The sequence below is a fragment of the Ambystoma mexicanum genome, unplaced genomic scaffold (assembly GCF_040938575.1).
Source record: "Ambystoma mexicanum isolate Mex_15411 unplaced genomic scaffold, UKY_AmexF1_1 Mex_scaf152, whole genome shotgun sequence".
Taxonomy (NCBI): Eukaryota; Metazoa; Chordata; class Amphibia; order Caudata; family Ambystomatidae; genus Ambystoma; species Ambystoma mexicanum.
This window is the reverse complement of record NW_027182383.1, coordinates 121,578-146,824: the sequence shown is the minus strand read 5'-3', so window position 1 is coordinate 146,824 and position 25,247 is coordinate 121,578. Positions and strand designations below refer to the sequence as shown.

The 25,247-nt window shown below is 54.5% G+C and overlaps 24 non-coding genes across 24 annotated transcripts; 12 read left to right on the top strand and 12 right to left on the bottom strand.

Annotated features, from left to right (window-relative positions):
* The first annotated feature begins 218 nt into the window (after positions 1-218).
* On the top strand, positions 219-291 carry TRNAR-ACG (transfer RNA arginine (anticodon ACG)). Its single transcript has one exon. It is a non-coding gene; the product is annotated as a tRNA-Arg (tRNA).
* Positions 292-796: 505 nt separating this feature from the next.
* On the bottom strand, positions 797-868 carry TRNAE-UUC (transfer RNA glutamic acid (anticodon UUC)). Its single transcript has one exon. It is a non-coding gene; the product is annotated as a tRNA-Glu (tRNA).
* Positions 869-2,930: 2,062 nt separating this feature from the next.
* Positions 2,931-3,003, top strand: TRNAR-ACG (transfer RNA arginine (anticodon ACG)). The gene has a single exon. It is a non-coding gene; the product is annotated as a tRNA-Arg (tRNA).
* A 505-nt stretch (positions 3,004-3,508) lies between these two features.
* On the bottom strand, positions 3,509-3,580 carry TRNAE-UUC (transfer RNA glutamic acid (anticodon UUC)). The gene has a single exon. It is a non-coding gene; the product is annotated as a tRNA-Glu (tRNA).
* Positions 3,581-4,314: 734 nt separating this feature from the next.
* TRNAR-ACG (transfer RNA arginine (anticodon ACG)) lies at positions 4,315-4,387 on the top strand. Its single transcript has one exon. It is a non-coding gene; the product is annotated as a tRNA-Arg (tRNA).
* Positions 4,388-4,892: 505 nt separating this feature from the next.
* On the bottom strand, positions 4,893-4,964 carry TRNAE-UUC (transfer RNA glutamic acid (anticodon UUC)). Its single transcript has one exon. It is a non-coding gene; the product is annotated as a tRNA-Glu (tRNA).
* Positions 4,965-6,970: 2,006 nt separating this feature from the next.
* Positions 6,971-7,043, top strand: TRNAR-ACG (transfer RNA arginine (anticodon ACG)). Its single transcript has one exon. It is a non-coding gene; the product is annotated as a tRNA-Arg (tRNA).
* A 505-nt stretch (positions 7,044-7,548) lies between these two features.
* TRNAE-UUC (transfer RNA glutamic acid (anticodon UUC)) lies at positions 7,549-7,620 on the bottom strand. The gene has a single exon. It is a non-coding gene; the product is annotated as a tRNA-Glu (tRNA).
* Positions 7,621-9,658: 2,038 nt separating this feature from the next.
* TRNAR-ACG (transfer RNA arginine (anticodon ACG)) lies at positions 9,659-9,731 on the top strand. Its single transcript has one exon. It is a non-coding gene; the product is annotated as a tRNA-Arg (tRNA).
* Positions 9,732-10,236: 505 nt separating this feature from the next.
* Positions 10,237-10,308, bottom strand: TRNAE-UUC (transfer RNA glutamic acid (anticodon UUC)). Its single transcript has one exon. It is a non-coding gene; the product is annotated as a tRNA-Glu (tRNA).
* A 734-nt stretch (positions 10,309-11,042) lies between these two features.
* Positions 11,043-11,115, top strand: TRNAR-ACG (transfer RNA arginine (anticodon ACG)). Its single transcript has one exon. It is a non-coding gene; the product is annotated as a tRNA-Arg (tRNA).
* A 505-nt stretch (positions 11,116-11,620) lies between these two features.
* Positions 11,621-11,692, bottom strand: TRNAE-UUC (transfer RNA glutamic acid (anticodon UUC)). Its single transcript has one exon. It is a non-coding gene; the product is annotated as a tRNA-Glu (tRNA).
* A 2,022-nt stretch (positions 11,693-13,714) lies between these two features.
* On the top strand, positions 13,715-13,787 carry TRNAR-ACG (transfer RNA arginine (anticodon ACG)). Its single transcript has one exon. It is a non-coding gene; the product is annotated as a tRNA-Arg (tRNA).
* Positions 13,788-14,292: 505 nt separating this feature from the next.
* On the bottom strand, positions 14,293-14,364 carry TRNAE-UUC (transfer RNA glutamic acid (anticodon UUC)). The gene has a single exon. It is a non-coding gene; the product is annotated as a tRNA-Glu (tRNA).
* Positions 14,365-16,390: 2,026 nt separating this feature from the next.
* On the top strand, positions 16,391-16,463 carry TRNAR-ACG (transfer RNA arginine (anticodon ACG)). The gene has a single exon. It is a non-coding gene; the product is annotated as a tRNA-Arg (tRNA).
* Positions 16,464-16,968: 505 nt separating this feature from the next.
* On the bottom strand, positions 16,969-17,040 carry TRNAE-UUC (transfer RNA glutamic acid (anticodon UUC)). Its single transcript has one exon. It is a non-coding gene; the product is annotated as a tRNA-Glu (tRNA).
* Positions 17,041-17,774: 734 nt separating this feature from the next.
* TRNAR-ACG (transfer RNA arginine (anticodon ACG)) lies at positions 17,775-17,847 on the top strand. Its single transcript has one exon. It is a non-coding gene; the product is annotated as a tRNA-Arg (tRNA).
* A 505-nt stretch (positions 17,848-18,352) lies between these two features.
* Positions 18,353-18,424, bottom strand: TRNAE-UUC (transfer RNA glutamic acid (anticodon UUC)). Its single transcript has one exon. It is a non-coding gene; the product is annotated as a tRNA-Glu (tRNA).
* Positions 18,425-20,462: 2,038 nt separating this feature from the next.
* On the top strand, positions 20,463-20,535 carry TRNAR-ACG (transfer RNA arginine (anticodon ACG)). The gene has a single exon. It is a non-coding gene; the product is annotated as a tRNA-Arg (tRNA).
* Positions 20,536-21,040: 505 nt separating this feature from the next.
* On the bottom strand, positions 21,041-21,112 carry TRNAE-UUC (transfer RNA glutamic acid (anticodon UUC)). The gene has a single exon. It is a non-coding gene; the product is annotated as a tRNA-Glu (tRNA).
* Positions 21,113-21,846: 734 nt separating this feature from the next.
* TRNAR-ACG (transfer RNA arginine (anticodon ACG)) lies at positions 21,847-21,919 on the top strand. Its single transcript has one exon. It is a non-coding gene; the product is annotated as a tRNA-Arg (tRNA).
* Positions 21,920-22,424: 505 nt separating this feature from the next.
* Positions 22,425-22,496, bottom strand: TRNAE-UUC (transfer RNA glutamic acid (anticodon UUC)). Its single transcript has one exon. It is a non-coding gene; the product is annotated as a tRNA-Glu (tRNA).
* Positions 22,497-24,546: 2,050 nt separating this feature from the next.
* Positions 24,547-24,619, top strand: TRNAR-ACG (transfer RNA arginine (anticodon ACG)). The gene has a single exon. It is a non-coding gene; the product is annotated as a tRNA-Arg (tRNA).
* Positions 24,620-25,124: 505 nt separating this feature from the next.
* Positions 25,125-25,196, bottom strand: TRNAE-UUC (transfer RNA glutamic acid (anticodon UUC)). The gene has a single exon. It is a non-coding gene; the product is annotated as a tRNA-Glu (tRNA).
* Between the last annotated feature and the right edge of the window lie 51 nt (positions 25,197-25,247).

Sequence of the window (25,247 nt, the reverse complement as noted above, 5' to 3'; positions counted from 1 at the left end):
CCCCCCCAACCCCAATAAATGAAGGCAAATCCTGCTTTGCAATTGCTGCCAACTTTTCAGGGCCTTCCTTTCTAGATAGGACTGGAAGATGAAGCGGCTTGAGAGTCAGCTCCGAAATGAAGAGTAGAATTATTTTCTAAAGAGCTGTGTAATGTGGGGAGGGGGCAAGCACAGCACCTCCCTTTTGTGGAAGGATAGGGGTATGCGCAGACCCACGAGGGCCAGTGGCGCAATGGATAACGCGTCTGACTACGGATCAGAAGATTGTAGGTTCGACTCCTACCTGGCTCGGGGAAGCGCGTTTTGTTTTTAATTTAACCCCAATTGTGATTGCGTAGTCTCTGTCTTCTCCCTAGCCTTGGCCGAGGTACTGAACGCTTAACACTCGAGGTCAGCGGAAATGACGGTCTGTCAGGGCGCCCTTCTTTCCTCTGGCCTTTAACGTCTTGCAGCAACGGTTTCAATGCAAGGCGGCCTGTTTTCCAAATGTGGTCCCACCGTTGCTCTCTTGACGGGGGGTGCGGGGGACACGTCACGCCTCAAAGGTGGGTGCAGACGAGATCTCGGGTATGAAAGCCGCAGACATTGGTATGCACCTCATACCCAAGCCGCTTGTAGTCGGCCCTTCTTCTTGCAAGTCCAGCCCTCATACTGAGGAATCGGGAGCCTGAAACACGGACAGACTGCATGGGGCCGCCGGGGCCCCAAGGGAAACAATGTGGGGAAATTCAGGCTTTTCTCAAAATGTAAATGCAACAGAAACGGAATCGGGAGTTCTATGTAGAAAAGGCTAGTCTTCCCATACCGGGAGTCGAACCCGGGCCGCCTGGGTGAAAACCAGGAATCCTAACCGCTAGACCATATGGGAGGCTGTCAGCAAGAAGCAGGTTATGGAGATCCTGAGAGCAGTGCCCCATGGGTCCACCACTGGCAGGATGCTTGAGAAGCTTGACCGGTGGTGTCCGACGCAAATGACCGAGATGCACTTTCAGTGGCAGAAATCAAGCTTTACGCTGCTCTGGTATTGAGCTGTCATTGCTTGCAGTGGCTAAGCAAAGCACAATACCAAGACTTGTCTAATGATGGCTGCCTGAGAAAGAAAGGAAGAAAGACAAAAGGTAAGTGGTAAAGAAAGAAAGGAAGCAAGGAAAGAAGCAAGGAAAGAAAGAAAGAAAGAAAGAAAGAAAGAAAGAAAGAAAGAAAGAAAGAAAGAAAGAAAGAAAGAAAGAAAGAAAGAAAGAAAGAAAGAAAGAAAGAAAGAAAGAAAGAAAGAAAGAAAGAAAAAACAGCAAGTGAGGGAAAGAAAGGAAGGAAAGAAGGAAAGAAAGAGAGACAGGATTAGGGCCAGAGAGAGTGGGTTTTGGGATCACTGGTTGGAGTGCGAGCTGTCCCTCCCAGGCTCTCTCGTGTGCCCAAGCCCCCGCCCCCACCTGTCATGGGGCGACAGGCGGAAGTGTGAAGGGTGCTGCTGCACACAGGCAAGCGCTGAGAGGCTTGTGGGCGCTGCACACAGCAGCTCCGGTAGGCAGCAGACAGCAAGGCTGCCTGCCTACTGGCGTTTGAGCTCCCCTCTCCCCCCTCCCTTCCTCCCTCCCTCCCTCCCTCACTCCCTCACTCCCTCCCGTCTGAAAATGCAGAGTGGCAAAGCGGCTGACGGGTCTGTAGTGCGGGACGGTATCTGCATGGGGATGGCCTCCCTAGCCTAGGGGGGAAGGCGCAGGCCATGCTAACAGAAGGGGCAGGGGTTCGAGCCCCATCAGGGGTGGACGGTCCCCTTTTGCTAAAATGGGCAAGAGAGTCTGCAGTTCCTCTCGGAGGCGCGTGAGTGCTGGGGCACGCCTCATTAACCCTTTGCTGCCCGTCTTGCCACCTGAAACCTGCCCCTTGCCCCCAAAGTGCAGCATTGGCTGGGGGCAAATATCTGCAGCCTATTGGCAGGCTTGAGAAGAGTCCCTGTGGCGCTCCTGAAGTGTGTGGGGAAGTAAGCCCCTGACCGATTGACCCCACCCCCCCAACCCCAATAAATGAAGGCAAATCCTGCTTTGCAATTGCTGCCAACTTTTCAGGGCCTTCCTTTCTAGATAGGACTGGAAGATGAAGCGGCTTGAGAGTCAGCTCCGAAATGAAGAGTAGCATTATTTTCTAAAGAGCTGTGTAATGTGGGGAGGGGGCAAGCACAGTACCTCCCTTTTGTGGAAGGATAGGGGTATGCGCAGACCCACGAGGGCCAGTGGCGCAATGGATAACGCGTCTGACTACTGGCGTTTGAGCTCCCCTCTCCCCCCTCCCTTCCTCCCTCCCTCCCTCCCTCACTCCCTCACTCCCTCCCGTCTGAAAATGCAGAGTGGCAAAGCGGCTGACGGGTCTGTAGTGCGGGACGGTATCTGCATGGGGATGGCCTCCCTAGCCTAGGGGGGAAGGCGCAGGCCATGCTAACAGAAGGGGCAGGGGTTCGAGCCCCATCAGGGGTGGACGGTCCCCTTTTGCTAAAATGGGCAAGAGAGTCTGCAGTTCCTCTCGGAGGCGCGTGAGTGCTGGGGCACGCCTCATTAACCCTTTGCTGCCCGTCTTGCCACCTGAAACCTGCCCCTTGCCCCCAAAGTGCAGCATTGGCTGGGGGCAAATATCTGCAGCCTATTGGCAGGCTTGAGAAGAGTCCCTGTGGCGCTCCTGAAGTGTGTGGGGAAGTAAGCCCCTGACCGATTGACCCCACCCCCCCAACCCCAATAAATGAAGGCAAATCCTGCTTTGCAATTGCTGCCAACTTTTCAGGGCCTTCCTTTCTAGATAGGACTGGAAGATGAAGCGGCTTGAGAGTCAGCTCCGAAATGAAGAGTAGCATTATTTTCTAAAGAGCTGTGTAATGTGGGGAGGGGGCAAGCACAGTACCTCCCTTTTGTGGAAGGATAGGGGTATGCGCAGACCCACGAGGGCCAGTGGCGCAATGGATAACGCGTCTGACTACGGATCAGAAGATTGTAGGTTCGACTCCTACCTGGCTCGGGGAAGCGCGTTTTGTTTTTAATTTAACCCCAATTGTGATTGCGTAGTCTCTGTCTTCTCCCTAGCCTTGGCCGAGGTACTGAACGCTTAACACTCGAGGTCAGCGGAAATGACGGTCTGTCAGGGCGCCCTTCTTTCCTCTGGCCTTTAACGTCTTGCAGCAACGGTTTCAATGCAAGGCGGCCTGTTTTCCAAATGTGGTCCCACCGTTGCTCTCTTGACGGGGGGTGCGGGGGACACGTCACGCCTCAAAGGTGGGTGCAGACGAGATCTCGGGTATGAAAGCCGCAGACATTGGTATGCACCTCATACCCAAGCCGCTTGTAGTCGGCCCTTCTTCTTGCAAGTCCAGCCCTCATACTGAGGAATCGGGAGCCTGAAACACGGACAGACTGCATGGGGCCGCCGGGGCCCCAAGGGAAACAATGTGGGGAAATTCAGGCTTTTCTCAAAATGTAAATGCAACAGAAACGGAATCGGGAGTTCTATGTAGAAAAGGCTAGTCTTCCCATACCGGGAGTCGAACCCGGGCCGCCTGGGTGAAAACCAGGAATCCTAACCGCTAGACCATATGGGAGGCTGTCAGCAAGAAGCAGGTTATGGAGATCCTGAGAGCAGTGCCCCATGGGTCCACCACTGGCAGGATGCTTGAGAAGCTTGACCGGTGGTGTCCCACGCAAATGACCGAGATGCACTTTCAGTGGCAGAAATCAAGCTTTACGCTGCTCTGGTATTGAGCTGTCATTGCTTACAGTGGCTAAGCAAAGCACAATACCAAGACCAATCTAAAAATGACTAGCTTGAGAGAACACGCAAGAACCAAGGGCAGCGGTTCGAGCCCTATCAGGGATGGACGGTCCCCTTTTGCTAAAATGGGCAAGAGAGTCTGCAGTTCCTCTCGGAGGCGCGTGAGTGCTGGGGCACGCCTCATTAACCCTTTGCTGCCCGTCTTGCCACCTGAAACCTGCCCCTTGCCCCCAAAGTGCAGCATTGGCTGGGGGCAAATATCTGCAGCCTATTGGCAGGCTGGAGAAGAGTCCCTGTGGCGCTCCTGAAGTGTGTGGGGAAGTAAGCCCCTGACCGATTGACCCCACCCCCCCAACCCCAATAAATGAAGGCAAATCCTGCTTTGCAATTGCTGCCAACTTTTCAGGGCCTTCCTTTCTAGATAGGACTGGAAGATGAAGCGGCTTGAGAGTCAGCTCCGAAATGAAGAGTAGAATTATTTTCTAAAGAGCTGTGTAATGTGGGGAGGGGGCAAGCACAGCACCTCCCTTTTGTGGAAGGATAGGGGTATGCGCAGACCCACGAGGGCCAGTGGCGCAATGGATAACGCGTCTGACTACGGATCAGAAGATTGTAGGTTCGACTCCTACCTGGCTCGGGGAAGCGCGTTTTGTTTTTAATTTAACCCCAATTGTGATTGCGTAGTCTCTGTCTTCTCCCTAGCCTTGGCCGAGGTACTGAACGCTTAACACTCGAGGTCAGCGGAAATGACGGTCTGTCAGGGCGCCCTTCTTTCCTCTGGCCTTTAACGTCTTGCAGCAACGGTTTCAATGCAAGGCGGCCTGTTTTCCAAATGTGGTCCCACCGTTGCTCTCTTGACGGGGGGTGCGGGGGACACGTCACGCCTCAAAGGTGGGTGCAGACGAGATCTCGGGTATGAAAGCCGCAGACATTGGTATGCACCTCATACCCAAGCCGCTTGTAGTCGGCCCTTCTTCTTGCAAGTCCAGCCCTCATACTGAGGAATCGGGAGCCTGAAACACGGACAGACTGCATGGGGCCGCCGGGGCCCCAAGGGAAACAATGTGGGGAAATTCAGGCTTTTCTCAAAATGTAAATGCAACAGAAACGGAATCGGGAGTTCTATGTAGAAAAGGCTAGTCTTCCCATACCGGGAGTCGAACCCGGGCCGCCTGGGTGAAAACCAGGAATCCTAACCGCTAGACCATATGGGAGGCTGTCAGCAAGAAGCAGGTTATGGAGATCCTGAGAGCAGTGCCCCATGGGTCCACCACTGGCAGGATGCTTGAGAAGCTTGACCGGTGGTGTCCGACGCAAATGACCGAGATGCACTTTCAGTGGCAGAAATCAAGCTTTACGCTGCTCTGGTATTGAGCTGTCATTGCTTGCAGTGGCTAAGCAAAGCACAATACCAAGACTTGTCTAATGATGGCTGCCTGAGAAAGAAAGGAAGAAAGACAAAAGGTAAGTGGTAAAGAAAGAAAGGAAGCAAGGAAAGAAGCAAGGAAAGAAAGAAAGAAAGAAAGAAAGAAAGAAAGAAAGAAAGAAAGAAAGAAAGAAAGAAAGAAAGAAAAAACAGCAAGTGAGGGAAAGAAAGGAAGGAAAGAAGGAAAGAAAGAGAGACAGGATTAGGGCCAGAGAGAGTGGGTTTTGGGATCACTGGTTGGAGTGCGAGCTGTCCCTCCCAGGCTCTCTCGTGTGCCCAAGCCCCCGCCCCCACCTGTCATGGGGCGACAGGCGGAAGTGTGAAGGGTGCTGCTGCACACAGGCAAGCGCTGAGAGGCTTGTGGGCGCTGCACACAGCAGCTCCGGTAGGCAGCAGACAGCAAGGCTGCCTGCCTACTGGCGTTTGAGCTCCCCTCTCCCCCCTCCCTTCCTCCCTCCCTCCCTCCCTCACTCCCTCACTCCCTCCCGTCTGAAAATGCAGAGTGGCAAAGCGGCTGACGGGTCTGTAGTGCGGGACGGTATCTGCATGGGGATGGCCTCCCTAGCCTAGGGGGGAAGGCGCAGGCCATGCTAACAGAAGGGGCAGGGGTTCGAGCCCCATCAGGGGTGGACGGTCCCCTTTTGCTAAAATGGGCAAGAGAGTCTGCAGTTCCTCTCGGAGGCGCGTGAGTGCTGGGGCACGCCTCATTAACCCTTTGCTGCCCGTCTTGCCACCTGAAACCTGCCCCTTGCCCCCAAAGTGCAGCATTGGCTGGGGGCAAATATCTGCAGCCTATTGGCAGGCTTGAGAAGAGTCCCTGTGGCGCTCCTGAAGTGTGTGGGGAAGTAAGCCCCTGACCGATTGACCCCACCCCCCCAACCCCAATAAATGAAGGCAAATCCTGCTTTGCAATTGCTGCCAACTTTTCAGGGCCTTCCTTTCTAGATAGGACTGGAAGATGAAGCGGCTTGAGAGTCAGCTCCGAAATGAAGAGTAGCATTATTTTCTAAAGAGCTGTGTAATGTGGGGAGGGGGCAAGCACAGTACCTCCCTTTTGTGGAAGGATAGGGGTATGCGCAGACCCACGAGGGCCAGTGGCGCAATGGATAACGCGTCTGACTACTGGCGTTTGAGCTCCCCTCTCCCCCCTCCCTTCCTCCCTCCCTCCCTCCCTCACTCCCTCACTCCCTCCCGTCTGAAAATGCAGAGTGGCAAAGCGGCTGACGGGTCTGTAGTGCGGGACGGTATCTGCATGGGGATGGCCTCCCTAGCCTAGGGGGGAAGGCGCAGGCCATGCTAACAGAAGGGGCAGGGGTTCGAGCCCCATCAGGGGTGGACGGTCCCCTTTTGCTAAAATGGGCAAGAGAGTCTGCAGTTCCTCTCGGAGGCGCGTGAGTGCTGGGGCACGCCTCATTAACCCTTTGCTGCCCGTCTTGCCACCTGAAACCTGCCCCTTGCCCCCAAAGTGCAGCATTGGCTGGGGGCAAATATCTGCAGCCTATTGGCAGGCTGGAGAAGAGTCCCTGTGGCGCTCCTGAAGTGTGTGGGGAAGTAAGCCCCTGACCGATTGACCCCACCCCCCCAACCCCAATAAATGAAGGCAAATCCTGCTTTGCAATTGCTGCCAACTTTTCAGGGCCTTCCTTTCTAGATAGGACTGGAAGATGAAGCGGCTTGAGAGTCAGCTCCGAAATGAAGAGTAGCATTATTTTCTAAAGAGCTGTGTAATGTGGGGAGGGGGCAAGCACAGCACCTCCCTTTTGTGGAAGGATAGGGGTATGCGCAGACCCACGAGGGCCAGTGGCGCAATGGATAACGCGTCTGACTACGGATCAGAAGATTGTAGGTTCGACTCCTACCTGGCTCGGGGAAGCGCGTTTTGTTTTTAATTTAACCCCAATTGTGATTGCGTAGTCTCTGTCTTCTCCCTAGCCTTGGCCGAGGTACTGAACGCTTAACACTCGAGGTCAGCGGAAATGACGGTCTGTCAGGGCGCCCTTCTTTCCTCTGGCCTTTAACGTCTTGCAGCAACGGTTTCAATGCAAGGCGGCCTGTTTTCCAAATGTGGTCCCACCGTTGCTCTCTTGACGGGGGGTGCGGGGGACACGTCACGCCTCAAAGGTGGGTGCAGACGAGATCTCGGGTATGAAAGCCGCAGACATTGGTATGCACCTCATACCCAAGCCGCTTGTAGTCGGCCCTTCTTCTTGCAAGTCCAGCCCTCATACTGAGGAATCGGGAGCCTGAAACACGGACAGACTGCATGGGGCCGCCGGGGCCCCAAGGGAAACAATGTGGGGAAATTCAGGCTTTTCTCAAAATGTAAATGCAACAGAAACGGAATCGGGAGTTCTATGTAGAAAAGGCTAGTCTTCCCATACCGGGAGTCGAACCCGGGCCGCCTGGGTGAAAACCAGGAATCCTAACCGCTAGACCATATGGGAGGCTGTCAGCAAGAAGCAGGTTATGGAGATCCTGAGAGCAGTGCCCCATGGGTCCACCACTGGCAGGATGCTTGAGAAGCTTGACCGGTGGTGTCCCACGCAAATGACCGAGATGCACTTTCAGTGGCAGAAATCAAGCTTTACGCTGCTCTGGTATTGAGCTGTCATTGCTTGCAGTGGCTAAGCAAAGCACAATACCAAGACTTGTCTAATGATGGCTGCCTGAGAAAGAAAGGAAGAAAGACAAAAGGTAAGTGGTAAAGAAAGAAAGGAAGCAAGGAAAGAAGCAAGGAAAGAAAGAAAGAAAGAAAGAAAGAAAGAAAGAAAGAAAGAAAGAAAGAAAGAAAGAAAGAAAGAAAGAAAGAAAGAAAGAAAGAAAGAAAGAAAGAAAAAACAGCAAGTGAGGGAAAGAAAGGAAGGAAAGAAGGAAAGAAAGAGAGACAGGATTAGGGCCAGAGAGAGTGGGTTTTGGGATCACTGGTTGGAGTGCGAGCTGTCCCTCCCAGGCTCTCTCGTGTGCCCAAGCCCCCGCCCCCACCTGTCATGGGGCGACAGGCGGAAGTGTGAAGGGTGCTGCTGCACACAGGCAAGCGCTGAGAGGCTTGTGGGCGCTGCACACAGCAGCTCCGGTAGGCAGCAGACAGCAAGGCTGCCTGCCTACTGGCGTTTGAGCTCCCCTCTCCCCCCTCCCTTCCTCCCTCCCTCCCTCCCTCACTCCCTCACTCCCTCCCGTCTGAAAATGCAGAGTGGCAAAGCGGCTGACGGGTCTGTAGTGCGGGACGGTATCTGCATGGGGATGGCCTCCCTAGCCTAGGGGGGAAGGCGCAGGCCATGCTAACAGAAGGGGCAGGGGTTCGAGCCCCATCAGGGGTGGACGGTCCCCTTTTGCTAAAATGGGCAAGAGAGTCTGCAGTTCCTCTCGGAGGCGCGTGAGTGCTGGGGCACGCCTCATTAACCCTTTGCTGCCCGTCTTGCCACCTGAAACCTGCCCCTTGCCCCCAAAGTGCAGCATTGGCTGGGGGCAAATATCTGCAGCCTATTGGCAGGCTTGAGAAGAGTCCCTGTGGCGCTCCTGAAGTGTGTGGGGAAGTAAGCCCCTGACCGATTGACCCCACCCCCCCAACCCCAATAAATGAAGGCAAATCCTGCTTTGCAATTGCTGCCAACTTTTCAGGGCCTTCCTTTCTAGATAGGACTGGAAGATGAAGCGGCTTGAGAGTCAGCTCCGAAATGAAGAGTAGCATTATTTTCTAAAGAGCTGTGTAATGTGGGGAGGGGGCAAGCACAGTACCTCCCTTTTGTGGAAGGATAGGGGTATGCGCAGACCCACGAGGGCCAGTGGCGCAATGGATAACGCGTCTGACTACTGGCGTTTGAGCTCCCCTCTCCCCCCTCCCTTCCTCCCTCCCTCCCTCCCTCACTCCCTCACTCCCTCCCGTCTGAAAATGCAGAGTGGCAAAGCGGCTGACGGGTCTGTAGTGCGGGACGGTATCTGCATGGGGATGGCCTCCCTAGCCTAGGGGGGAAGGCGCAGGCCATGCTAACAGAAGGGGCAGGGGTTCGAGCCCCATCAGGGGTGGACGGTCCCCTTTTGCTAAAATGGGCAAGAGAGTCTGCAGTTCCTCTCGGAGGCGCGTGAGTGCTGGGGCACGCCTCATTAACCCTTTGCTGCCCGTCTTGCCACCTGAAACCTGCCCCTTGCCCCCAAAGTGCAGCATTGGCTGGGGGCAAATATCTGCAGCCTATTGGCAGGCTTGAGAAGAGTCCCTGTGGCGCTCCTGAAGTGTGTGGGGAAGTAAGCCCCTGACCGATTGACCCCACCCCCCCAACCCCAATAAATGAAGGCAAATCCTGCTTTGCAATTGCTGCCAACTTTTCAGGGCCTTCCTTTCTAGATAGGACTGGAAGATGAAGCGGCTTGAGAGTCAGCTCCGAAATGAAGAGTAGCATTATTTTCTAAAGAGCTGTGTAATGTGGGGAGGGGGCAAGCACAGTACCTCCCTTTTGTGGAAGGATAGGGGTATGCGCAGACCCACGAGGGCCAGTGGCGCAATGGATAACGCGTCTGACTACGGATCAGAAGATTGTAGGTTCGACTCCTACCTGGCTCGGGGAAGCGCGTTTTGTTTTTAATTTAACCCCAATTGTGATTGCGTAGTCTCTGTCTTCTCCCTAGCCTTGGCCGAGGTACTGAACGCTTAACACTCGAGGTCAGCGGAAATGACGGTCTGTCAGGGCGCCCTTCTTTCCTCTGGCCTTTAACGTCTTGCAGCAACGGTTTCAATGCAAGGCGGCCTGTTTTCCAAATGTGGTCCCACCGTTGCTCTCTTGACGGGGGGTGCGGGGGACACGTCACGCCTCAAAGGTGGGTGCAGACGAGATCTCGGGTATGAAAGCCGCAGACATTGGTATGCACCTCATACCCAAGCCGCTTGTAGTCGGCCCTTCTTCTTGCAAGTCCAGCCCTCATACTGAGGAATCGGGAGCCTGAAACACGGACAGACTGCATGGGGCCGCCGGGGCCCCAAGGGAAACAATGTGGGGAAATTCAGGCTTTTCTCAAAATGTAAATGCAACAGAAACGGAATCGGGAGTTCTATGTAGAAAAGGCTAGTCTTCCCATACCGGGAGTCGAACCCGGGCCGCCTGGGTGAAAACCAGGAATCCTAACCGCTAGACCATATGGGAGGCTGTCAGCAAGAAGCAGGTTATGGAGATCCTGAGAGCAGTGCCCCATGGGTCCACCACTGGCAGGATGCTTGAGAAGCTTGACCGGTGGTGTCCCACGCAAATGACCGAGATGCACTTTCAGTGGCAGAAATCAAGCTTTACGCTGCTCTGGTATTGAGCTGTCATTGCTTACAGTGGCTAAGCAAAGCACAATACCAAGACCAATCTAAAAATGACTAGCTTGAGAGAACACGCAAGAACCAAGGGCAGCGGTTCGAGCCCTATCAGGGATGGACGGTCCCCTTTTGCTAAAATGGGCAAGAGAGTCTGCAGTTCCTCTCGGAGGCGCGTGAGTGCTGGGGCACGCCTCATTAACCCTTTGCTGCCCGTCTTGCCACCTGAAACCTGCCCCTTGCCCCCAAAGTGCAGCATTGGCTGGGGGCAAATATCTGCAGCCTATTGGCAGGCTGGAGAAGAGTCCCTGTGGCGCTCCTGAAGTGTGTGGGGAAGTAAGCCCCTGACCGATTGACCCCACCCCCCCAACCCCAATAAATGAAGGCAAATCCTGCTTTGCAATTGCTGCCAACTTTTCAGGGCCTTCCTTTCTAGATAGGACTGGAAGATGAAGCGGCTTGAGAGTCAGCTCCGAAATGAAGAGTAGCATTATTTTCTAAAGAGCTGTGTAATGTGGGGAGGGGGCAAGCACAGCACCTCCCTTTTGTGGAAGGATAGGGGTATGCGCAGACCCACGAGGGCCAGTGGCGCAATGGATAACGCGTCTGACTACGGATCAGAAGATTGTAGGTTCGACTCCTACCTGGCTCGGGGAAGCGCGTTTTGTTTTTAATTTAACCCCAATTGTGATTGCGTAGTCTCTGTCTTCTCCCTAGCCTTGGCCGAGGTACTGAACGCTTAACACTCGAGGTCAGCGGAAATGACGGTCTGTCAGGGCGCCCTTCTTTCCTCTGGCCTTTAACGTCTTGCAGCAACAGTTTCAATGCAAGGCGGCCTGTTTTCCAAATGTGGTCCCACCGTTGCTCTCTTGACGGGGGGTGCGGGGGACACGTCACGCCTCAAAGGTGGGTGCAGACGAGATCTCGGGTATGAAAGCCGCAGACATTGGTATGCACCTCATACCCAAGCCGCTTGTAGTCGGCCCTTCTTCTTGCAAGTCCAGCCCTCATACTGAGGAATCGGGAGCCTGAAACACGGACAGACTGCATGGGGCCGCCGGGGCCCCAAGGGAAACAATGTGGGGAAATTCAGGCTTTTCTCAAAATGTAAATGCAACAGAAACGGAATCGGGAGTTCTATGTAGAAAAGGCTAGTCTTCCCATACCGGGAGTCGAACCCGGGCCGCCTGGGTGAAAACCAGGAATCCTAACCGCTAGACCATATGGGAGGCTGTCAGCAAGAAGCAGGTTATGGAGATCCTGAGAGCAGTGCCCCATGGGTCCACCACTGGCAGGATGCTTGAGAAGCTTGACCGGTGGTGTCCGACGCAAATGACCGAGATGCACTTTCAGTGGCAGAAATCAAGCTTTACGCTGCTCTGGTATTGAGCTGTCATTGCTTGCAGTGGCTAAGCAAAGCACAATACCAAGACTTGTCTAATGATGGCTGCCTGAGAAAGAAAGGAAGAAAGACAAAAGGTAAGTGGTAAAGAAAGAAAGGAAGCAAGGAAAGAAGCAAGGAAAGAAAGAAAGAAAGAAAGAAAGAAAGAAAGAAAGAAAGAAAGAAAGAAAGAAAGAAAGAAAGAAAGAAAGAAAGAAAGAAAAAACAGCAAGTGAGGGAAAGAAAGGAAGGAAAGAAGGAAAGAAAGAGAGACAGGATTAGGGCCAGAGAGAGTGGGTTTTGGGATCACTGGTTGGAGTGCGAGCTGTCCCTCCCAGGCTCTCTCGTGTGCCCAAGCCCCCGCCCCCACCTGTCATGGGGCGACAGGCGGAAGTGTGAAGGGTGCTGCTGCACACAGGCAAGCGCTGAGAGGCTTGTGGGCGCTGCACACAGCAGCTCCGGTAGGCAGCAGACAGCAAGGCTGCCTGCCTACTGGCGTTTGAGCTCCCCTCTCCCCCCTCCCTTCCTCCCTCCCTCCCTCCCTCACTCCCTCACTCCCTCCCGTCTGAAAATGCAGAGTGGCAAAGCGGCTGACGGGTCTGTAGTGCGGGACGGTATCTGCATGGGGATGGCCTCCCTAGCCTAGGGGGGAAGGCGCAGGCCATGCTAACAGAAGGGGCAGGGGTTCGAGCCCCATCAGGGGTGGACGGTCCCCTTTTGCTAAAATGGGCAAGAGAGTCTGCAGTTCCTCTCGGAGGCGCGTGAGTGCTGGGGCACGCCTCATTAACCCTTTGCTGCCCGTCTTGCCACCTGAAACCTGCCCCTTGCCCCCAAAGTGCAGCATTGGCTGGGGGCAAATATCTGCAGCCTATTGGCAGGCTTGAGAAGAGTCCCTGTGGCGCTCCTGAAGTGTGTGGGGAAGTAAGCCCCTGACCGATTGACCCCACCCCCCCAACCCCAATAAATGAAGGCAAATCCTGCTTTGCAATTGCTGCCAACTTTTCAGGGCCTTCCTTTCTAGATAGGACTGGAAGATGAAGCGGCTTGAGAGTCAGCTCCGAAATGAAGAGTAGCATTATTTTCTAAAGAGCTGTGTAATGTGGGGAGGGGGCAAGCACAGTACCTCCCTTTTGTGGAAGGATAGGGGTATGCGCAGACCCACGAGGGCCAGTGGCGCAATGGATAACGCGTCTGACTACTGGCGTTTGAGCTCCCCTCTCCCCCCTCCCTTCCTCCCTCCCTCCCTCCCTCACTCCCTCACTCCCTCCCGTCTGAAAATGCAGAGTGGCAAAGCGGCTGACGGGTCTGTAGTGCGGGACGGTATCTGCATGGGGATGGCCTCCCTAGCCTAGGGGGGAAGGCGCAGGCCATGCTAACAGAAGGGGCAGGGGTTCGAGCCCCATCAGGGGTGGACGGTCCCCTTTTGCTAAAATGGGCAAGAGAGTCTGCAGTTCCTCTCGGAGGCGCGTGAGTGCTGGGGCACGCCTCATTAACCCTTTGCTGCCCGTCTTGCCACCTGAAACCTGCCCCTTGCCCCCAAAGTGCAGCATTGGCTGGGGGCAAATATCTGCAGCCTATTGGCAGGCTGGAGAAGAGTCCCTGTGGCGCTCCTGAAGTGTGTGGGGAAGTAAGCCCCTGACCGATTGACCCCACCCCCCCAACCCCAATAAATGAAGGCAAATCCTGCTTTGCAATTGCTGCCAACTTTTCAGGGCCTTCCTTTCTAGATAGGACTGGAAGATGAAGCGGCTTGAGAGTCAGCTCCGAAATGAAGAGTAGCATTATTTTCTAAAGAGCTGTGTAATGTGGGGAGGGGGCAAGCACAGCACCTCCCTTTTGTGGAAGGATAGGGGTATGCGCAGACCCACGAGGGCCAGTGGCGCAATGGATAACGCGTCTGACTACGGATCAGAAGATTGTAGGTTCGACTCCTACCTGGCTCGGGGAAGCGCGTTTTGTTTTTAATTTAACCCCAATTGTGATTGCGTAGTCTCTGTCTTCTCCCTAGCCTTGGCCGAGGTACTGAACGCTTAACACTCGAGGTCAGCGGAAATGACGGTCTGTCAGGGCGCCCTTCTTTCCTCTGGCCTTTAACGTCTTGCAGCAACGGTTTCAATGCAAGGCGGCCTGTTTTCCAAATGTGGTCCCACCGTTGCTCTCTTGACGGGGGGTGCGGGGGACACGTCACGCCTCAAAGGTGGGTGCAGACGAGATCTCGGGTATGAAAGCCGCAGACATTGGTATGCACCTCATACCCAAGCCGCTTGTAGTCGGCCCTTCTTCTTGCAAGTCCAGCCCTCATACTGAGGAATCGGGAGCCTGAAACACGGACAGACTGCATGGGGCCGCCGGGGCCCCAAGGGAAACAATGTGGGGAAATTCAGGCTTTTCTCAAAATGTAAATGCAACAGAAACGGAATCGGGAGTTCTATGTAGAAAAGGCTAGTCTTCCCATACCGGGAGTCGAACCCGGGCCGCCTGGGTGAAAACCAGGAATCCTAACCGCTAGACCATATGGGAGGCTGTCAGCAAGAAGCAGGTTATGGAGATCCTGAGAGCAGTGCCCCATGGGTCCACCACTGGCAGGATGCTTGAGAAGCTTGACCGGTGGTGTCCCACGCAAATGACCGAGATGCACTTTCAGTGGCAGAAATCAAGCTTTACGCTGCTCTGGTATTGAGCTGTCATTGCTTGCAGTGGCTAAGCAAAGCACAATACCAAGACTTGTCTAATGATGGCTGCCTGAGAAAGAAAGGAAGAAAGACAAAAGGTAAGTGGTAAAGAAAGAAAGGAAGCAAGGAAAGAAGCAAGGAAAGAAAGAAAGAAAGAAAGAAAGAAAGAAAGAAAGAAAGAAAGAAAGAAAGAAAGAAAGAAAGAAAGAAAGAAAGAAAGAAAGAAAAAACAGCAAGTGAGGGAAAGAAAGGAAGGAAAGAAGGAAAGAAAGAGAGACAGGATTAGGGCCAGAGAGAGTGGGTTTTGGGATCACTGGTTGGAGTGCGAGCTGTCCCTCCCAGGCTCTCTCGTGTGCCCAAGCCCCCGCCCCCACCTGTCATGGGGCGACAGGCGGAAGTGTGAAGGGTGCTGCTGCACACAGGCAAGCGCTGAGAGGCTTGTGGGCGCTGCACACAGCAGCTCCGGTAGGCAGCAGACAGCAAGGCTGCCTGCCTACTGGCGTTTGAGCTCCCCTCTCCCCCCTCCCTTCCTCCCTCCCTCCCTCCCTCACTCCCTCACTCCCTCCCGTCTGAAAATGCAGAGTGGCAAAGCGGCTGACGGGTCTGTAGTGCGGGACGGTATCTGCATGGGGATGGCCTCCCTAGCCTAGGGGGGAAGGCGCAGGCCATGCTAACAGAAGGGGCAGGGGTTCGAGCCCCATCAGGGGTGGACGGTCCCCTTTTGCTAAAATGGGCAAGAGAGTCTGCAGTTCCTCTCGGAGGCGCGTGAGTGCTGGGGCACGCCTCATTAACCCTTTGCTGCCCGTCTTGCCACCTGAAACCTGCCCCTTGCCCCCAAAGTGCAGCATTGGCTGGGGGCAAATATCTGCAGCCTATTGGCAGGCTTGAGAAGAGTCCCTGTGGCGCTCCTGAAGTGTGTGGGGAAGTAAGCCCCTGACCGATTGACCCCACCCCCCCAACCCCAATAAATGAAGGCAAATCCTGCTTTGCAATTGCTGCCAACTTTTCAGGGCCTTCCTTTCTAGATAGGACTGGAAGATGAAGCGGCTTGAGAGTCAGCTCCGAAATGAAGAGTAGCATTATTTTCTAAAGAGCTGTGTAATGTGGGGAGGGGGCAAGCACAGTACCTCCCTTTTGTGGAAGGATAGGGGTATGCGCAGACCCACGAGGGCCAGTGGCGCAATGGATAACGCGTCTGACTACTGGCGTTTGAGCTCCCCTCTCCCCCCTCCCTTCCTCCCTCCCTCCCTCCCTCACTCCCTCACTCCCTCCCGTCTGAAAATGCAGAGTGGCAAAGCGGCTGACGGGTCTGTAGTGCGGGACGGTATCTGCATGGGGATGGCCTCCCTAGCCTAGGGGGGAAGGCGCAGGCCATGCTAACAGAAGGGGCAGGGGTTCGAGCCCCATCAGGGGTGGACGGTCCCCTTTTGCTAAAATGGGCAAGAGAGTCTGCAGTTCCTCTCGGAGGCGCGTGAGTGCTGGGGCACGCCTCATTAACCCTTTGCTGCCCGTCTTGCCACCTGAAACCTGCCCCTTGCCCCCAAAGTGCAGCATTGGCTGGGGGCAAATATCTGCAGCCTATTGGCAGGCTTGAGAAGAGTCCCTGTGGCGCTCCTGAAGTGTGTGGGGAAGTAAGCCCCTGACCGATTGACCCCACCCCCCCAACCCCAATAAATGAAGGCAAATCCTGCTTTGCAATTGCTGCCAACTTTTCAGGGCCTTCCTTTCTAGATAGGACTGGAAGATGAAGCGGCTTGAGAGTCAGCTCCGAAATGAAGAGTAGCATTATTTTCTAAAGAGCTGTGTAATGTGGGGAGGGGGCAAGCACAGTACCTCCCTTTTGTGGAAGGATAGGGGTATGCGCAGACCCACGAGGGCCAGTGGCGCAATGGATAACGCGTCTGACTACGGATCAGAAGATTGTAGGTTCGACTCCTACCTGGCTCGGGGAAGCGCGTTTTGTTTTTAATTTAACCCCAATTGTGATTGCGTAGTCTCTGTCTTCTCCCTAGCCTTGGCCGAGGTACTGAACGCTTAACACTCGAGGTCAGCGGAAATGACGGTCTGTCAGGGCGCCCTTCTTTCCTCTGGCCTTTAACGTCTTGCAGCAACGGTTTCAATGCAAGGCGGCCTGTTTTCCAAATGTGGTCCCACCGTTGCTCTCTTGACGGGGGGTGCGGGGGACACGTCACGCCTCAAAGGTGGGTGCAGACGAGATCTCGGGTATGAAAGCCGCAGACATTGGTATGCACCTCATACCCAAGCCGCTTGTAGTCGGCCCTTCTTCTTGCAAGTCCAGCCCTCATACTGAGGAATCGGGAGCCTGAAACACGGACAGACTGCATGGGGCCGCCGGGGCCCCAAGGGAAACAATGTGGGGAAATTCAGGCTTTTCTCAAAATGTAAATGCAACAGAAACGGAATCGGGAGTTCTATGTAGAAAAGGCTAGTCTTCCCATACCGGGAGTCGAACCCGGGCCGCCTGGGTGAAAACCAGGAATCCTAACCGCTAGACCATATGGGAGGCTGTCAGCAAGAAGCAGGTTATGGAGATCCTGAGAGCAGTGCCCCATGGGTCCACCACTGGCAGGATGCTTGAGAAGCTTGACCGGTGGTGTCCCACGCAAATGACCGAGATGCACTTTCAGTGGCAGAAATCAAGCTTTACGCTGCTCTGGTATTGAGCTGTCATTGCTTACAGTGGCTAAGCAAAGCACAATACCAAGACCAATCTAAAAATGACTAGCTTGAGAGAACACGCAAGAACCAAGGGCAGCGGTTCGAGCCCTATCAGGGATGGACGGTCCCCTTTTGCTAAAATGGGCAAGAGAGTCTGCAGTTCCTCTCGGAGGCGCGTGAGTGCTGGGGCACGCCTCATTAACCCTTTGCTGCCCGTCTTGCCACCTGAAACCTGCCCCTTGCCCCCAAAGTGCAGCATTGGCTGGGGGCAAATATCTGCAGCCTATTGGCAGGCTGGAGAAGAGTCCCTGTGGCGCTCCTGAAGTGTGTGGGGAAGTAAGCCCCTGACCGATTGACCCCACCCCCCCAACCCCAATAAATGAAGGCAAATCCTGCTTTGCAATTGCTGCCAACTTTTCAGGGCCTTCCTTTCTAGATAGGACTGGAAGATGAAGCGGCTTGAGAGTCAGCTCCGAAATGAAGAGTAGCATTATTTTCTAAAGAGCTGTGTAATGTGGGGAGGGGGCAAGCACAGCACCTCCCTTTTGTGGAAGGATAGGGGTATGCGCAGACCCACGAGGGCCAGTGGCGCAATGGATAACGCGTCTGACTACGGATCAGAAGATTGTAGGTTCGACTCCTACCTGGCTCGGGGAAGCGCGTTTTGTTTTTAATTTAACCCCAATTGTGATTGCGTAGTCTCTGTCTTCTCCCTAGCCTTGGCCGAGGTACTGAACGCTTAACACTCGAGGTCAGCGGAAATGACGGTCTGTCAGGGCGCCCTTCTTTCCTCTGGCCTTTAACGTCTTGCAGCAACAGTTTCAATGCAAGGCGGCCTGTTTTCCAAATGTGGTCCCACCGTTGCTCTCTTGACAGGGGGTGCGGGGGACACGTCACGCCTCAAAGGTGGGTGCAGACGAGATCTCGGGTATGAAAGCCGCAGACATTGGTATGCACCTCATACCCAAGCCGCTTGTAGTCGGCCCTTCTTCTTGCAAGTCCAGCCCTCATACTGAGGAATCGGGAGCCTGAAACACGGACAGACTGCATGGGGCCGCCGGGGCCCCAAGGGAAACAATGTGGGGAAATTCAGGCTTTTCTCAAAATGTAAATGCAACAGAAACGGAATCGGGAGTTCTATGTAGAAAAGGCTAGTCTTCCCATACCGGGAGTCGAACCCGGGCCGCCTGGGTGAAAACCAGGAATCCTAACCGCTAGACCATATGGGAGGCTGTCAGCAAGAAGCAGGTTATGGAGATCCTGAGAGCAGTGCCCCATGGGTCCACCACTGGCAGGATGCTTGAGAAGCTTGACCGGTGGTGTCCGACGCAAATGACCGAGATGCACTTTCAGTGGCAGAAATCAAGCTTTACGCTGCTCTGGTATTGAGCTGTCATTGCTTGCAGTGGCTAAGCAAAGCACAATACCAAGACTTGTCTAATGATGGCTGCCTGAGAAAGAAAGGAAGAAAGACAAAAGGTAAGTGGTAAAGAAAGAAAGGAAGCAAGGAAAGAAGCAAGGAAAGAAAGAAAGAAAGAAAGAAAGAAAGAAAGAAAGAAAGAAAGAAAGAAAGAAAGAAAGAAAGAAAGAAAGAAAGAAAGAAAGAAAGAAAGAAAGAAAAAACAGCAAGTGAGGGAAAGAAAGGAAGGAAAGAAGGAAAGAAAGAGAGACAGGATTAGGGCCAGAGAGAGTGGGTTTTGGGATCACTGGTTGGAGTGCGAGCTGTCCCTCCCAGGCTCTCTCGTGTGCCCAAGCCCCCGCCCCCACCTGTCATGGGGCGACAGGCGGAAGTGTGAAGGGTGCTGCTGCACACAGGCAAGCGCTGAGAGGCTTGTGGGCGCTGCACACAGCAGCTCCGGTAGGCAGCAGACAGCAAGGCTGCCTGCCTACTGGCGTTTGAGCTCCCCTCTCCCCCCTCCCTTCCTCCCTCCCTCCCTCCCTCACTCCCTCACTCCCTCCCGTCTGAAAATGCAGAGTGGCAAAGCGGCTGACGGGTCTGTAGTGCGGGACGGTATCTGCATGGGGATGGCCTCCCTAGCCTAGGGGGGAAGGCGCAGGCCATGCTAACAGAAGGGGCAGGGGTTCGAGCCCCATCAGGGGTGGACGGTCCCCTTTTGCTAAAATGGGCAAGAGAGTCTGCAGTTCCTCTCGGAGGCGCGTGAGTGCTGGGGCACGCCTCATTAACCCTTTGCTGCCCGTCTTGCCACCTGAAACCTGCCCCTTGCCCCCAAAGTGCAGCATTGGCTGGGGGCAAATATCTGCAGCCTATTGGCAGGCTTGAGAAGAGTCCCTGTGGCGCTCCTGAAGTGTGTGGGGAAGTAAGCCCCTGACCGATTGACCCCACCCCCCCAACCCCAATAAATGAAGGCAAATCCTGCTTTGCAATTGCTGCCAACTTTTCAGGGCCTTCCTTTCTAGATAGGACTGGAAGATGAAGCGGCTTGAGAGTCAGCTCCGAAATGAAGAGTAGCATTATTTTCTAAAGAGCTGTGTAATGTGGGGAGGGGGCAAGCACAGTACCTCCCTTTTGTGGAAGGATAGGGGTATGCGCAGACCCACGAGGGCCAGTGGCGCAATGGATAACGCGTCTGACTACTGGCGTTTGAGCTCCCCTCTCCCCCCTCCCTTCCTCCCTCCCTCCCTCCCTCACTCCCTCACTCCCTCCCGTCTGAAAATGCAGAGTGGCAAAGCGGCTGACGGGTCTGTAGTGCGGGACGGTATCTGCATGGGGATGGCCTCCCTAGCCTAGGGGGGAAGGCGCAGGCCATGCTAACAGAAGGGGCAGGGGTTCGAGCCCCATCAGGGGTGGACGGTCCCCTTTTGCTAAAATGGGCAAGAGAGTCTGCAGTTCCTCTCGGAGGCGCGTGAGTGCTGGGGCACGCCTCATTAACCCTTTGCTGCCCGTCTTGCCACCTGAAACCTGCCCCTTGCCCCCAAAGTGCAGCATTGGCTGGGGGCAAATATCTGCAGCCTATTGGCAGGCTTGAGAAGAGTCCCTGTGGCGCTCCTGAAGTGTGTGGGGAAGTAAGCCCCTGACCGATTGACCCCACCCCCCCAACCCCAATAAATGAAGGCAAATCCTGCTTTGCAATTGCTGCCAACTTTTCAGGGCCTTCCTTTCTAGATAGGACTGGAAGATGAAGCGGCTTGAGAGTCAGCTCCGAAATGAAGAGTAGCATTATTTTCTAAAGAGCTGTGTAATGTGGGGAGGGGGCAAGCACAGTACCTCCCTTTTGTGGAAGGATAGGGGTATGCGCAGACCCACGAGGGCCAGTGGCGCAATGGATAACGCGTCTGACTACGGATCAGAAGATTGTAGGTTCGACTCCTACCTGGCTCGGGGAAGCGCGTTTTGTTTTTAATTTAACCCCAATTGTGATTGCGTAGTCTCTGTCTTCTCCCTAGCCTTGGCCGAGGTACTGAACGCTTAACACTCGAGGTCAGCGGAAATGACGGTCTGTCAGGGCGCCCTTCTTTCCTCTGGCCTTTAACGTCTTGCAGCAACGGTTTCAATGCAAGGCGGCCTGTTTTCCAAATGTGGTCCCACCGTTGCTCTCTTGACGGGGGGTGCGGGGGACACGTCACGCCTCAAAGGTGGGTGCAGACGAGATCTCGGGTATGAAAGCCGCAGACATTGGTATGCACCTCATACCCAAGCCGCTTGTAGTCGGCCCTTCTTCTTGCAAGTCCAGCCCTCATACTGAGGAATCGGGAGCCTGAAACACGGACAGACTGCATGGGGCCGCCGGGGCCCCAAGGGAAACAATGTGGGGAAATTCAGGCTTTTCTCAAAATGTAAATGCAACAGAAACGGAATCGGGAGTTCTATGTAGAAAAGGCTAGTCTTCCCATACCGGGAGTCGAACCCGGGCCGCCTGGGTGAAAACCAGGAATCCTAACCGCTAGACCATATGGGAGGCTGTCAGCAAGAAGCAGGTTATGGAGATCCTGAGAGCAGTGCCCCATGGGTCCACCACTGGCAGGATGCTTGAGAAGCTTGACCGGTGGTGTCCCACGCAAATGACCGAGATGCACTTTCAGTGGCAGAAATCAAGCTTTACGCTGCTCTGGTATTGAGCTGTCATTGCTTACAGTGGCTAAGCAAAGCACAATACCAAGACCAATCTAAAAATGACTAGCTTGAGAGAACACGCAAGAACCAAGGGCAGCGGTTCGAGCCCTATCAGGGATGGACGGTCCCCTTTTGCTAAAATGGGCAAGAGAGTCTGCAGTTCCTCTCGGAGGCGCGTGAGTGCTGGGGCACGCCTCATTAACCCTTTGCTGCCCGTCTTGCCACCTGAAACCTGCCCCTTGCCCCCAAAGTGCAGCATTGGCTGGGGGCAAATATCTGCAGCCTATTGGCAGGCTGGAGAAGAGTCCCTGTGGCGCTCCTGAAGTGTGTGGGGAAGTAAGCCCCTGACCGATTGACCCCACCCCCCCAACCCCAATAAATGAAGGCAAATCCTGCTTTGCAATTGCTGCCAACTTTTCAGGGCCTTCCTTTCTAGATAGGACTGGAAGATGAAGCGGCTTGAGAGTCAGCTCCGAAATGAAGAGTAGCATTATTTTCTAAAGAGCTGTGTAATGTGGGGAGGGGGCAAGCACAGCACCTCCCTTTTGTGGAAGGATAGGGGTATGCGCAGACCCACGAGGGCCAGTGGCGCAATGGATAACGCGTCTGACTACGGATCAGAAGATTGTAGGTTCGACTCCTACCTGGCTCGGGGAAGCGCGTTTTGTTTTTAATTTAACCCCAATTGTGATTGCGTAGTCTCTGTCTTCTCCCTAGCCTTGGCCGAGGTACTGAACGCTTAACACTCGAGGTCAGCGGAAATGACGGTCTGTCAGGGCGCCCTTCTTTCCTCTGGCCTTTAACGTCTTGCAGCAACAGTTTCAATGCAAGGCGGCCTGTTTTCCAAATGTGGTCCCACCGTTGCTCTCTTGACGGGGGGTGCGGGGGACACGTCACGCCTCAAAGGTGGGTGCAGACGAGATCTCGGGTATGAAAGCCGCAGACATTGGTATGCACCTCATACCCAAGCCGCTTGTAGTCGGCCCTTCTTCTTGCAAGTCCAGCCCTCATACTGAGGAATCGGGAGCCTGAAACACGGACAGACTGCATGGGGCCGCCGGGGCCCCAAGGGAAACAATGTGGGGAAATTCAGGCTTTTCTCAAAATGTAAATGCAACAGAAACGGAATCGGGAGTTCTATGTAGAAAAGGCTAGTCTTCCCATACCGGGAGTCGAACCCGGGCCGCCTGGGTGAAAACCAGGAATCCTAACCGCTAGACCATATGGGAGGCTGTCAGCAAGAAGCAGGTTATGGAGATCCTGAGAGCAGTGCCCCATGGGTCCACCACTGGCAGGATGCTTGAGAAGCTTGACCGGTGGTGTCCGACGCAAATGACCGAGATGCACTTTCAGTGGCAGAAATCAAGCTTTACGCTGCTCTGGTATTGAGCTGTCATTGCTTGCAGTGGCTAAGCAAAGCACAATACCAAGACTTGTCTAATGATGGCTGCCTGAGAAAGAAAGGAAGAAAGACAAAAGGTAAGTGGTAAAGAAAGAAAGGAAGCAAGGAAAGAAGCAAGGAAAGAAAGAAAGAAAGAAAGAAAGAAAGAAAGAAAGAAAGAAAGAAAGAAAGAAAGAAAGAAAGAAAGAAAGAAAGAAAGAAAGAAAGAAAGAAAGAAAGAAAGAAAGAAAAAACAGCAAGTGAGGGAAAGAAAGGAAGGAAAGAAGGAAAGAAAGAGAGACAGGATTAGGGCCAGAGAGAGTGGGTTTTGGGATCACTGGTTGGAGTGCGAGCTGTCCCTCCCAGGCTCTCTCGTGTGCCCAAGCCCCCGCCCCCACCTGTCATGGGGCGACAGGCGGAAGTGTGAAGGGTGCTGCTGCACACAGGCAAGCGCTGAGAGGCTTGTGGGCGCTGCACACAGCAGCTCCGGTAGGCAGCAGACAGCAAGGCTGCCTGCCTACTGGCGTTTGAGCTCCCCTCTCCCCCCTCCCTTCCTCCCTCCCTCCCTCCCTCACTCCCTCACTCCCTCCCGTCTGAAAATGCAGAGTGGCAAAGCGGCTGACGGGTCTGTAGTGCGGGACGGTATCTGCATGGGGATGGCCTCCCTAGCCTAGGGGGGAAGGCGCAGGCCATGCTAACAGAAGGGGCAGGGGTTCGAGCCCCATCAGGGGTGGACGGTCCCCTTTTGCTAAAATGGGCAAGAGAGTCTGCAGTTCCTCTCGGAGGCGCGTGAGTGCTGGGGCACGCCTCATTAACCCTTTGCTGCCCGTCTTGCCACCTGAAACCTGCCCCTTGCCCCCAAAGTGCAGCATTGGCTGGGGGCAAATATCTGCAGCCTATTGGCAGGCTTGAGAAGAGTCCCTGTGGCGCTCCTGAAGTGTGTGGGGAAGTAAGCCCCTGACCGATTGACCCCACCCCCCCAACCCCAATAAATGAAGGCAAATCCTGCTTTGCAATTGCTGCCAACTTTTCAGGGCCTTCCTTTCTAGATAGGACTGGAAGATGAAGCGGCTTGAGAGTCAGCTCCGAAATGAAGAGTAGCATTATTTTCTAAAGAGCTGTGTAATGTGGGGAGGGGGCAAGCACAGTACCTCCCTTTTGTGGAAGGATAGGGGTATGCGCAGACCCACGAGGGCCAGTGGCGCAATGGATAACGCGTCTGACTACTGGCGTTTGAGCTCCCCTCTCCCGCCTCCCTTCCTCCCTCCCTCCCTCCCTCACTCCCTCACTCCCTCCCGTCTGAAAATGCAGAGTGGCAAAGCGGCTGACGGGTCTGTAGTGCGGGACGGTATCTGCATGGGGATGGCCTCCCTAGCCTAGGGGGGAAGGCGCAGGCCATGCTAACAGAAGGGGCAGGGGTTCGAGCCCCATCAGGGGTGGACGGTCCCCTTTTGCTAAAATGGGCAAGAGAGTCTGCAGTTCCTCTCGGAGGCGCGTGAGTGCTGGGGCACGCCTCATTAACCCTTTGCTGCCCGTCTTGCCACCTGAAACCTGCCCCTTGCCCCCAAAGTGCAGCATTGGCTGGGGGCAAATATCTGCAGCCTATTGGCAGGCTTGAGAAGAGTCCCTGTGGCGCTCCTGAAGTGTGTGGGGAAGTAAGCCCCTGACCGATTGACCCCACCCCCCCAACCCCAATAAATGAAGGCAAATCCTGCTTTGCAATTGCTGCCAACTTTTCAGGGCCTTCCTTTCTAGATAGGACTGGAAGATGAAGCGGCTTGAGAGTCAGCTCCGAAATGAAGAGTAGCATTATTTTCTAAAGAGCTGTGTAATGTGGGGAGGGGGCAAGCACAGTACCTCCCTTTTGTGGAAGGATAGGGGTATGCGCAGACCCACGAGGGCCAGTGGCGCAATGGATAACGCGTCTGACTACGGATCAGAAGATTGTAGGTTCGACTCCTACCTGGCTCGGGGAAGCGCGTTTTGTTTTTAATTTAACCCCAATTGTGATTGCGTAGTCTCTGTCTTCTCCCTAGCCTTGGCCGAGGTACTGAACGCTTAACACTCGAGGTCAGCGGAAATGACGGTCTGTCAGGGCGCCCTTCTTTCCTCTGGCCTTTAACGTCTTGCAGCAACGGTTTCAATGCAAGGCGGCCTGTTTTCCAAATGTGGTCCCACCGTTGCTCTCTTGACGGGGGGTGCGGGGGACACGTCACGCCTCAAAGGTGGGTGCAGACGAGATCTCGGGTATGAAAGCCGCAGACATTGGTATGCACCTCATACCCAAGCCGCTTGTAGTCGGCCCTTCTTCTTGCAAGTCCAGCCCTCATACTGAGGAATCGGGAGCCTGAAACACGGACAGACTGCATGGGGCCGCCGGGGCCCCAAGGGAAACAATGTGGGGAAATTCAGGCTTTTCTCAAAATGTAAATGCAACAGAAACGGAATCGGGAGTTCTATGTAGAAAAGGCTAGTCTTCCCATACCGGGAGTCGAACCCGGGCCGCCTGGGTGAAAACCAGGAATCCTAACCGCTAGACCATATGGGAGGCTGTCAGCAAGAAGCAGGTTATGGAGATCCTGAGAGCAGTGCCCCATGG